This window comes from Anopheles aquasalis, chromosome 2, assembly GCF_943734665.1.
Source record: "Anopheles aquasalis chromosome 2, idAnoAquaMG_Q_19, whole genome shotgun sequence".
Taxonomy (NCBI): domain Eukaryota; kingdom Metazoa; phylum Arthropoda; class Insecta; order Diptera; family Culicidae; genus Anopheles; species Anopheles aquasalis.
In genome coordinates this window covers 19,377,501-19,390,212 of record NC_064877.1, presented here as the reverse complement: position 1 = coordinate 19,390,212, position 12,712 = coordinate 19,377,501, and the positions used below count along the sequence as shown (strand labels likewise).

Below are 12,712 nucleotides of genomic sequence, written 5' to 3'. Positions count from 1 at the left end.
TACCAATCTTAAGGGATTCCCTCATTTATCTCACTCCGCGGCAGGCGCCTGCTTCTGGCTCTAAGGAACTGTCGAGCACTATTTGTTCAGAAACTTTCTTAAGCACACGAAACGCGGAGCAGAATTTTCGGCGCGAAGCTCTGAATATTTCACAGAAATTTGTAGCTGGATTCCGCCGACCCAGAATGGCTCAGCCCTGCGAGGAATAGCTGCTTGACGTGAACGAAAGTCGGAAGCAGTCGAAACCCCAAAAAAAAGGAACATTGCATTTGAGCTGTTGGCAATTCTTTTCAACTAGGCTTAACGGTGAACCGATACTTCTGGTGGCGGCGTTTTATTGAGAGCCTCAGAGGAGTCCATTGCAGCGCACGGACGGTGGTTTGCCGTAGTTGAAAGTGAAGATACCGAAGAGACCAAAGAAATGCAAGTTTAAGCCTTCCCTCAAACCGTTGCCGGTGGTTTCAAGCTGCTCTGCTCTCGACTGCCGGTTTTTTTTAAGCAAAGAACTAGGCGAATTCTTGGGAGCGAACGGTTTTAAGAAGGTAAAGTTTGTGGACCATCGAGAACCACCACCATTGGACCACTGCCAAGCCAGATGCAGCCGAAAGACGGTGTGGGGTTTCCCCGCGATTCCTACCGGAAGTTTCTTCCATTGCCGCTAACCTTCAGTAGCGGATGAAAAGCGAAAATGAAACACACCGATGCGGGTGTTGCTAAAAGGGATGGGCCGTTGGTTGTGGTTCGAAATGTGGGCCACCGACTTTGAAGAAAGTGGCGTCCAGACAGAGTGTCGTCGCCCGTGTCAGTGTCAATGGCATGGCCTGGCAATAAGTGCAAACCGAGCCCAGTCAATGTGATGGTTTTCAGCTGTGTGGTCTCGTGTTTATCTCTTTTCAGATTGAACAGGTTGTGTTTTGTCATCATTTTCGGTTGTCCAGTTGCAGAACTGCATCATTTCATGAAACGAGTCGCAGCATAAATGTATTATATTGCAAAGGAGGATCTATAATTTATCATAAAATAAAGCGAAGCGAAACGAACGAAATCTCTGCAGCGTACACAGTTTCACAGTTGTTTGATGACATCATTTTGGTTGTAAATTGAGGTATCTACATGCATTCCACGTAATTTATCCCCCGGGAATCGGAGCTCGTTCCTTCTGGTTCCTCAAGGAGTAATAAATATTTAACATCTCGCTCATGCTTCGTCGTTACACCAGAGCAGAGCATCTAGGATGATGCACTATGATGCCAAACATCCGAGCACCTTTAGACCGAGGGCTCCTGAAAATCCGTTGCATTACGGCGGAGCAGGCGATTGTAGCGTCCAGCCAGGAACGGTGCCATGGGAACGGTGGCACATGTCCCACGATGTCTGCTGCGACGACGACGACCGATGCTTCAGAGGGCAGCCTTCGAAGGACTCGGTCATTATTTATGGCCACAGGCCGAAAGCGGCGCCGCGCGGGAAGAGGAATTTTTGGCGAAGCGTCGTTGCGTCTTGAGGGAGAAATAGAACCGCGTAGAACTTTCCACTATATGCTCCCTTGGCTACGCTTTGTTTCCGTTGCATAAATCTTGTGTAGTAAAACCGACCGCGTGGTCTCGCGTTCGTAGTTCCTTACAACGCGAAAGTACTTCCCCGCTTTTTCGAGACCATTTATTCTGAGATTCGTTCCTACTGAGCTAGGTAAAAGGTAATGCACACATTTGCTAAATGGGATAATCGGTAATGCTCCTTTATAAATATGTTTCTATTTGGATATTCCACCGATGCAGGCCTCAACATGCAGATGCTACTACCTTTTTTGAATGACATTCTCAGTAAACGAACATTGATTGTGTTTCTTTTGAGATTTGAAAGCACATATTTGTTTCGTTTTGCATAAGAGACAGTTTTACCTTTTATCCCTTTGAACAATATCCACCAAACTCCTCCACATTATGATGCAACCAATGCCAATCAGGACCTTTGTGTTGAGTAATTAATCATTCACGATGGGACGCAGGACGATGGTGTGTGGACGGATGTGTCAATTAGTTGCACCTTTTGTTACTCGCTTAAAATTCCATTTCCACGAGTCACATCCGACCTGCGACCGAACTCACTGCCAGCGCGCGCTCCCTGAAGGAAAGATTGATTGCTGTCCAGAATTAATTTCTCCGCTTTACACGATACAACCGAACCGACCGTACCAACGGCACCGTTTGCAGAGAGATTGATGCCACGATTTTCACCTTAAACCCTTCACCACGATTGACACTTTCGGTGACAGATTGTTGAGGAGTCGGCCAGTGGCCGGTTGGCAGGTCGTTTAATTAAAACTAATTATTATTAAATGAAGCACCCCGCCTGGGATGGGTTGATTAAGAATCTCAACAACCCTCCCCTCGAGACAGTTAATCGAGATCTCGTTTCAATTTTCCCGAATTCCTTCTAGAACAATCATTTAAAAATGCTTCTAGTCGTGCGAAGAGAAGTTCCACATCGTTTTCGCGCTAAATTGACCACCACAACCAACCGGCATTGTCTGTCGGAATCGAAAGATAGAAAAAAACCGGAAAAACAAGAATCCATCTCCGTGTGCCGTGCGTGGAAATGGTCTCGATCCAGGGGATTCACAACAGCAAACGATCAAAATGGTGCGCCCGTGCCTGGGCCCGTGCCGGCTTGGTTTGAAACGTGCTTCGGCCGCAGTTCGGCCACGGTGCTAGTTCCCTGTCGTCCGTTTTGTCGCCGAATTAGGTTGGAATGTTGCCAGACCCGGCAGGAGAGTGTTTCTGGACGGTTTGGTCGGTAAAAAACTCAAACAAAACACAACACAACAACCTCTACCACCGGAAGGCGGATGCTGCTTACACCGAACAGCAGCATCATCATTGGCCAGCGCATTGCTAGAAGCGTTTGGTCGTTTATTTGGAACTTTTTCGTCGGGAGGTTTTTGTATCGCTCTGTTGTTGTGCAACTCCATAACGCAATTGAACCGTGCTGAAGGCCACATTCAGTCGGAAGTTGGCATTCGGTAACAGACACGACAAACGGCAACTAAATACATTAGATTATCACGGCCAAGTTCGGAGCTAGTTGTGTGTTTTGATCTGGCAGCTCCATTGTTCCGTTGATAGCCAGTTTGAGTGACGGTAATTCATCGGTGGGCATTAGAGGGTGAGACAAAAAGAGAGAGCATAGTGTAAATTGAATTTCCTATTTTGAATTATCTCACACCCGGAGTGTGTCATTTGGTTTTTGCGTCTTTTCTGGTCATTTTGTTTTTTTTCTCCATGTCTCCAAAAGCTCGATCTGAGGGTTTTGAATTATAAAATTGGTCAGTTACAAGTTAGGGCGACCACATGTCATCGGAAGAGACTACGCCCGGTAGAGAAAGTTTTGTTGGAACTCGTCTAGCGAACGCAAAGAAGTTACCACCGAGGAATTCTCGGTCTTCCCAGGGGTTTTGCAAGCGGGGCGGAAAGTGTAATAAATTATTTTCAACTACCGCCGCTCGCCCCCCAAAAATGCAAACTGACGTTGAACCTAATTGCAATGTCAGGAAAGTTTTGCTGGCCTTTTGGAGCAGTAGACAGTAATGCTTTGATTCAATTGAGTGGCCAGTGTCTGAGGGAATTTGTTTATGATTCTCCAGTTGATGGTGTAACGAGCATACCACCTTGCTTCCTGTCCCCTTTTCCTAACTCAGAAGATAGTTTGTGATCGCTTACAGTCCCCAGATGTTGCACCAACAAGCAACAGTCAACAGCTAACGAGAGTAAGTTTCTAAGCAGCTGTACGTGCCAGTGATACGTTACCGTCCGGAGAGCCTGTCTCGTCTCGTCCATCTTCACAAGCGAGTGTCGTGTGGATGGATGGCTTTTCACAGGAAACTTGTACCGTCATTAGTTTCACAGTAAATGATGCCAAATCTGTGCATCATTTTACTGAACTAGTGAACGACAATCGGATTCCGCTTAACCCATTTGCATTTCTAAAAAGATTACCCTTCGCGACGTGAAGAAAGATTTTCTCAAAAAATCATGCTTCGATTGCGCCTATTAATCGGCCGCTCGGCAAGACACGAAGAGGTCACAAACCGATCTTCGTTTGAAATGTTCTTCGGGTCGCACCGACCGTTGCAACCGCCCGCAGTTTGAACTCCCGAACGGCGAGCCGGGTGTGGGTCTCGGCTAAACTCACCTCGCATCCCTTTTTTTGGGGTGGGTGGTGAGTCGACGCACACCCGGCACGGCGTTCGGGCGGCAGGTTGATGATCCAAGAGCCGTTGGCCAAACGGAACGTTCTGCCTCCGTTTCAGTTCTGTGCCAAATTCGCTTCCGTCGAGAAGTCTGGCCATCGACACGACAGCTGGCTCGTAGGCAAGTGAAGAAGCTCCACCGGGATCCTCCCTTACCGCCAGTGTCCCCACGTGGCAGAAGGATAGTGCAGCAGGGATTGCCACGGTGGGACAGGTACATGGGCGGTGGTGACCCTTGATCCGCCTTATCCCTTCGAAGTGACTCAAACACAACGGAAGGAAACGGAAGCAAGACACACGAGGGATCGCGCACGTGGTGAAGGTGAAGGAGTTTGTGTTAAGAACGTCCTGGAGTTTGCAGAAGTTTAATTAAATATGAAAGAAATGGTGGCAATTAGCCGAGTGACTGTGAAAATTCGTGTGTTCACCGAAAGGAGATCGTCTGTTGCAGGATTCGTGTTGCTGCAGTAGAGTGAGTATTCCAATTAGGGGCCTTCATAATTACATCCTTCCTTTCTTTAGCGATTTTCAAATGTTGGTGTCGAAGGTTAAAGAGAGAGAGTTTTGAAAAAAAAAAAAACAATCTGTCCAGAATATCGATCCTCAAGCCTCAAGATCACAAGATCGCACATCGCCAGAATATTCGAAACCACGCTAACGACGATCAGTGCCGTGGAACAGTGACAGTGAAACCGGAAGTGTACGGCGACGTGTACGAAACCGCGACCGCGAGCACGATCGCCCATCATCAAGCGCTCATTAAGCGCGTCCGCTGGTGCTGGTGAATGATGGAGATGATTTTTTTTGACCACCAAAAAAAAAAAGGAAAAATAAACCTCAACCACTCCATCATTCACGTTCCGGTTGTTGTGGTTGTGCGCGCCCATGATCGAATCGAAGTGTTGTGGCCCGTTATTTTTTCCGTTGGCTTTTGGGTGCTTGGTGCTGGTGCCGATCCGATAAAAATAACTCCCAACAAGCGCAGCGTGAGCAGCGTAACGAGCTGGCGTTGCTTTCATAAATTAAATTAGCGGGCGCACTATTGGCGCACCACCAGTTCGATTCGTGCCGACAGGTTTTGGATCGATTATTGTGGTTCAGCACCGGTTCACCCGTGTGACAACAGAGAGCGAGAGCAAGTGACAAAAGGCGACAGTGCATCCGATCTGGCGGCCACTAAAACGGAGGAAAAATCGTGTTCTAACAGTGGATGAGAAGGAGCTTTCTAGTGTTTTAAGTTATGAAGAAGAACAACTGGTAGTGCGGAACGAATGCGTCATGTTACGCTCCATTTATGGTCAAGTCAACAGCTTGGTGAGCTTCCCTTTTCACGATTGATCGTCACTCAATGCGCAAGTGTGTGCCCGTGTTTGTGTGTAGGATTGTGACATAAGTTGTATGTGAACCAGGATCAAATTCAAGAATAAGCAGCCCAGATAAGCATCCAGCCACGTGTGCACCGTCGGATTTTATTGTCGGAAGTTGGAGAAGTGGCCAACGAGCCAGCAGCTACTAAGAAACAACAGCTGCCACCATTGTCCTCCATTTTGGGAACTTGTGAGCCGTGGTGTGTGAGTTTGGGTGCGCGTTACATAACCTTCCCAAAGGTGGACGAATACTGTTGTCCATCCGAATATCCTGACGCAATCTCCCGAAAGACCATCTCGCGCTCGCTCGCCGTTGGCCAAATAACGGCGACACACGAGGCCGAGGACCTTAAAATGTGGATGACTCTGGTGACATTCTGTGGGGTGGGTTTGGTTGGGTTGGGCGTCTTGTAATACCCCGTCTTGTGTGTAACTGGATAACCCAGCAGAGGGGGTGGGGGGGGGTGTGGCTCGTGCATGCCAGTGCAGCTACGCGCGTGTAACCGCCCGTTGTGGTTGCGACGGTAAATTGGATTAGTGTAAACGTCGCTAGTGTTCGTGATTGATTAGTTAACAAAACTGTGCCTAGTGTGTCTGTGCCGAGTCAAAACTGCTCAGAAAGGTGTTAACTTAGTGGCATTCCACGATTTAGTAACTATGATAAGGTGCTGAAGCTATTGTGCTGTGATTGATACTCGAAAGTGATAGTTCTGAGTCCAACAGATGGATCTAATCGATATACAGACACAAAACTCTCCAGAGACAGCAGCTTGTTCTGCTAGGAATGCATTATAGATGTTGATTGTCCTCCATCGTCTGCATAGTTCTGTTGCCAACTACAGACAGTGCGACCCTTTACAGTCACAGACAAACCAACAGACAACGACTACACCTACAAGCTAATCCGGCATGCGTTGTTACGTAGCAGTAGTAGTAGCAGCAGACTGTGCCTAGTACTATTTGTCGAGAAGTGGCCCTCGAGGGTTGCAGAGTAAGCAGGAAATCGATATGTAATTGATCCGAGTAGCCTGAAGCGAGCAACTGTCATTCCGAATGCACACCCGCCATAGCTCGGAGTGCAATGCACGCTACGAGTGCAATCATGTTCAACAGTTAAACAAATGATGGCCAACATGCACCCTCGCTCGTCATTCTAACAGCACAGCATGAGGGGCCCCAGCAATGCCGTGGTCTAGCGATCGAAGCAGCAAAGCTCGAAAGCAATAACGTTCCAAAAAAAAATGGGAAGCTTCTATCGCTTCATTTGAGGCAACTTTTGTTTTAAAAAGTTTTTATCATCCACAGTCCATTGCACATCGCAGTCAATGGTGTGGGCAAAGCGAAACCATTTCGATTGTCCGAGCTGCTGGAGTGGAAACTATTGATTGAATTTCGTCCGGATAAATCATGATCGGTCGGCTAGAACAGGACTCTGTTCTACCTTCTAGCATCGATCGCAACGCTTTTTTTATGAAATAAGAATGGCTGGGTATGCGGTTCAGGTCCAGATCAGAGTTCTGTTGCAACCACTAACCATGCAGCGTCCCTGTGATTGTGTTCTCTCAAGCGAAGCATTGCAAACTTCGTCTCAGTCGGGACGTCAGGTCGATCTGGCATGGCATCTGCTGGTCAGTGGTCTGGCGGACAAATGAACTCCAAACAGCTGGAAAAGCAATTTGTTGAGCTGTTTGTAAATGTGTGGCAGAACATTTTATTAGCTTTTTATTAATTTTCCACTTCCGGGCCCAGCGGCAATGGCTGGTCGGTGGACGGCACTTGACGATGACTCGCAACTCGCGAGCAAAGTTGAAGGGAAAAGTGTAAACGTAAACAGGATCAGGACCAGTGCGGTAGATAAAATGATGATCAACTTTATCCTGTTTGCTCTCGATGCAGGGTGGATTGGGGGGAATATATATCTTTCATATTTGTTTGTCTAGCCGTTCGGTCTGGCTGCTGATGATGCTGACCACAAAATGGCGCGTATGTGTGTACATGGGTGTCTGGTTTTCAATCATAAAGCCACATAAGCCAGTGATGGTTGTGAGGTGTACCGATCATAAATCATCCGCCACCAACCATCTTCCTACCCTCTGCCATATTGGCGCGACTGCGAAACTATCCAGATCTCGATGCGATCGATCGTGATCGCGATTTCTTTGAAACATCAACCCCCAGAAGAGGGAAGGTTGAGCACTCTCGAGCAGCCGCGAAAAAGGAAAAACCTCATTTTCGCCCCTCTCTGCCACGAAGATTGTTGAGTGCACGCTCTCGTCCGCAAGTCGATTTGTGGTTTACCGAATAGCGGCCACCATTCGTTCGTTCCGGTTGACAATTAAGCCCTGACCAGACGACTGTTTCGATGTAATTACGTTAATCGCATTAATCACTTCCAAACATCCATTTCAATTAGGAAATCCTCTTCAGGCGCGGTTTGCCTAATGGTTGGCAGTAACGTGGCTAGAACGGTTGAGGTTACGGTGACCAGGAGATGAATTTAAGACGAATATTCGTGACGACGAAACGGTTCACGCCAAGGTCTTTTAGGATAATGATTGTGGTTCTCAATTTACTCGTGGAGTGTTTGGAATTGGCATTTTTCGCAATTGTCTTGAAATATGATTAATTTAAAGGCCGACAAACGCATTGAATTGTGCAATGCCCTTCGCTTGAAGCAACTCCGGCTGCAAAACCTTCACGACAGTCCACAATATGTGTTTTCATCCCAAACAAGACGCTTGGAAGCGACAAGAATAAGATGGCGCGAACGTTTGACTTCGAGTCGGAGGTTTGCAGTCAACGACCGATCGCTCCCTGGTGTGATTACCAATCGAACGGAACGTGTTTAGTTTAAACTTGCCAATCCAAATCCAACCAAACGACCATTTCCCTGCACCCGGGAAATGCAGTTCTGGCAAAACAACGAACACTAGCCGGGAAATCGACTCCCTAGCAACGATATCAATCCGAGATTTTACTCCCTTTGCAATCCCGACCAGACAGGCAATGAAATGGAATGGAGTATTTCGCCAGCTCACCCTCTTTCCACCCGCCACCCCCCATTTTGTGCTTCGCCATCGAGCCGAAGGTCTCGGTTCGTGCGAGCGACCATCTTTCAAGTGTTTTCTGCCAACAACTGCCCCCCCCCTGCCCAAGGCGGTGGCGGTGGTTGGCCTTCACTATCTTCCGATTTTCCCTTCCGTTGCTTTTGCGCGAATGAAAAACCAACCCTCCCCACCTCGGTGGTTGGGTGCGAGGTGTTTCCCTTCTTCGTTCTGCGGTTGATTATATTATAATATTGCTCCTCCGTGGTGGGTGGCTGGGTGGGTGGGTGGATCGTACATCATGATACATGCTACAGATGCTATCCTTCGCCCTTACTTCCGTTCGCACATTCTCGGGGATCGCATGCACGGTACAGCAACCATTCGTTCGCCCCATTCAGAGCTTGTGTTCGTTTGTGAGTGCGCATCGCACCACCACAGAGGTTGGGCGGAAAATGTAATAAAATCAATATCGTAATGATTATGGAAACCTTCCTCGCGGGCCGCGCCCCGTGTCTGGGTTCCGTTTGATATCACCGCCCCAATTTCCTCACCCAGCTCGCCATCAGCGCCTTTGGGGGGAAATCTGTCAACAAACCAAATCGTTCGAGCGGTCGATCTCGGGCTCGGATTGCTCGGATGATGGCTGAAGGCGATGATTTCGCGTCGCGAAATTGATTTCGAAACCAACCGGGCTACGCGTGTTGATCGCATTCGATGTAAACGCTATTAACGTCGTTAATCTGAAATCTGAGGCCCCGATTTTCGCATGACTTTGCCAGATAGCCGGAGTGAGCTATCAGTGGGTGAGGTAGCTTCATTTACGAAGATTCGCGGTAATTCGCAGGATTAAGCGAGTGTCGATGACATGCTGAAAGTGTTAAGTGGAAGTAGAGATGATTCCAAGCGAGCTAGCTTTGTAATTTTAAATTCGTAGTACAACTTTCGGGCTGCATTATTCGAAATGGGTACATTTAGTATTCAATTCCAAAAAAAGGAAAAAATCATTAACCATATCGTTTTTTCATTTATGCAAAATAGATAGCTCCGTATGAATACCTTTCATAGTCTCTCTGGGAGGGACTCTTTTTTTTAATTGAATCTCGGGCTCATTCCCTCCACATACTTTCACCTCTCGCTAGCAACCGAAAGATCAACTTTGTGATAGCAAATGTTACGCCAAACGCGCCATAGTTTGCCGTAACGTATGCATTAAAAAAAAGAGACAAAATTTGCCGATTTTTCATGGGCAAACCGTCAATCGCACAGCAGAAACTAAAAATGCAGCATCAATAGTAATTATTAATGAGTCATCAGACAAAATTTGAAAGCTCTATCAGTCGAACTCTAATCGTGATGGCGAAAAAAGCGAAGCAACTTCGTTCCAAGGTTTGCGCATTTGAAAAACGGTATCCTGACGCGACCAAAAAGATTATCGTGTGACACTTTGTGAGTGCCGGATATGGCCGTTTCAGTATCTACAAGATCTTGGCACTATTTCCCAACAATAATAGCATCACAAGAAGGCATAGTTCGGCACGGCCGACAACTCTGACCGACCAAAACCTCCAAAGGATGCTGATGGCCGAGACCGAGGAAAAAGTGGTTACATCGCTGCGTGCGATTGGCCGTGAGATCGGTGCAACGGCCCAAATAATTGAGAAGTATCTGGAGTACATAGGCATACATGTCAGAAAGCGAATATCCCGGCCACTAATCTCAGAGCAGCAATTAGTGTCACAGCGACAGCGGTTGACCACGATCATCAAGTTAATTTTTTTGGCGCATCGCGACATGGCGGTGGTGAATGAACGAGATACCTATCTCATTCTAGATGAAAAATTATTAAAAGGCACTTCATATTTTACTTCCCGCACGAAGAAAGTGAGCTCTAAAGTGAAATTCACTCACACACCAAGTTCTTCAAGAAGGCCCTCCATTGGCTAACAATCAGCTGCCCTTCTTTAACTCCGAACTGGTCGTGATCGGGAAAATTTATTATGAAAAGTAACTGCAGAAGGTTGCGTCAACCATCAAGGAACACTAATAGTACAAAGATTGAGGGGTCTGACCAGCAACGATACGCGAAGCGATCGTTAGACAAAATGAAGCGGCTGAGTACCAATGTGATACCAAAGATTATGAACCCGCTCAATGTCCCCCAGCTGCTGCCCATCGAAAATTTCTGGGCTAACTTTAACCGTAGGATCTATTTTAACAATTTTATTGGAAAAACGGAGGAGGAATTAAATGAAAAGACACAGAAATAGTTGAAAAACATGTGCACAAATATGTTTTTGACTGCCATGTCGAAATTACCGTCTAACTTCCAGAATCCTACTCGGAATGGCGTAGAATTTTTTTGCAGATAAACTGATAAACTCCCTTTCCACATGTAATTTACAGAACTCAATTATCTGTCATAGTTTATTTTTTATCGCCATTCAAATTTTGTCTCTTTTTTTTAATGCATACGTTAGTTAGAGAGATTCATAAGTGAAAGTTGCCGACTTGCCGCAGGAGGAAGAAATCCCCCCTGCGGTGTCCGCAAATGGGAATGGAATTCAAAGGCAAACGCTGTGGCTTTGCCAGCGTCTGCTGCTCTGCTACGAAAAAGTTCCTCCATTTCGTGGCCGAAACGTCAAAATATAAAAAAAACGAGTAAACGAGAAAGCCACTAATTGGTCGACCGATGGTTGGTGTTGGTTTTGGGCAACAATTTGGCACAAAAGTTGCCGACGAACTGCCACCACGTGTATCAGCGTCTGTCGGCACCGCTCGAAGGGATATCGTGATCATGGGCCCCAAAGCGACCGATGAAAATGAGAGGCAATGCATTAAACATCAGCCGCTTCGAGGCGTCAGCTTCATGATTCCGTAATTTCATTATTCGTTTTCAGTTTCCATCTCGTGTCCTATTCCTTGATGGTGTGGTTCTGGAGTCGTACACCTTCAAGAGGATGAGCAGGAGACAGAAAAGGGAAGAAAACAATTACTTTGTCCGCAGCTCAATGGTGTCTGTTCGTTCGCGAGGTGGTTCGTTGGCTCGGTTGGATTAACATATTATCTTTTTTTGGGTGTTGGTGACCATTATTACCGTAGTCCAACGAGATTTCCACGATGAAACCCGTGGCTATAAATTATTAATTTTCATGATGGACATTCTCGCTCGGGCAGCACGTTGACGACCAATTCATTAGTGAAAAGAGTGGTTTCTTCAGGCTGCTAAGCTACTATTGATTCTATAAATCGCTGCAGATGGAACTGCCAGCACTGATTTCCCTGGAATCGCTTCCTTTTACTTTATGTGTTTGAGTTGGATAATAATGTCCCCGGTGGGACGTTGGGCACCACATCCAAATCGATTTCTCCAAGGAAATACGCCCGAAATCCTTCGCCAATCGACCGATCGCACCGGTGCGTGTATTTTATATAAAATTTATGAATCTTTAATTATCCTATTCACACCCCGGCACCGAACGGCAAATGAAGGGTGTCTGGACGGTCGCTGAACGTTCACCGTCGTCGTTGTCGTCGTCGTTGGCCACACAGGAACCATTACCGTAAACAAGTCGCCCCAGTTTGCTCATTAAATCGAACGGAACCCACCGAGGCACCCAGGGATGTCAGTCCCAGGGGCAATTTACCGGTCGGTGCCGCTACCGGATTGGATAACAACCTGGGATCATTATCGGTATATTTTCCGTTCGACTTCGTCCTGGGAAATGGCGAAGCCAGGAAGAGCTGAGTCGGAAAGGAACGTACGGGTATTTCCGCTTCCCACCGGTGTCGCTCTGCCTCTCTCTCTCATCTCTCTCCTTCTCTCTGCATTTCGAAAAGATGTATCGCATCGTGGCTGCTGTCGCGGTATATCGCCATGCCAATGTCACGTTTGTGGTTTCGCTCGCACTCCAATCGCAGCGAAATCGGGACCAGACCACGCATCAGTTCCTTTCATTTTCCTACGAACTAGGATGCGTGGCAGTGTGTGCGCGCGCGAGCTATCGCCGGCTACGTGCCGAAATGATTGTTCATTTGATCACATATTTCTC

At 47.1% G+C, this 12,712-nt stretch overlaps 1 protein-coding gene across 4 annotated transcripts in view; it reads left to right on the top strand.

Moving 5' to 3' along the window:
- Positions 1 to 4,323: 4,323 nt before the first annotated feature.
- The window catches only part of LOC126570157 (uncharacterized), a 95,985-nt gene continuing 87,596 nt past the window's right edge, over positions 4,324 to 12,712 (top strand). For all 4 annotated transcript variants that reach the window (XM_050227702.1, XM_050227705.1, XM_050227703.1 and 1 more), the window contains exon 1: positions 4,324 to 4,721. The gene's annotated coding sequence lies outside the window, so the exon portion shown is untranslated. The remainder of the gene's footprint in view (positions 4,722 to 12,712) is intronic.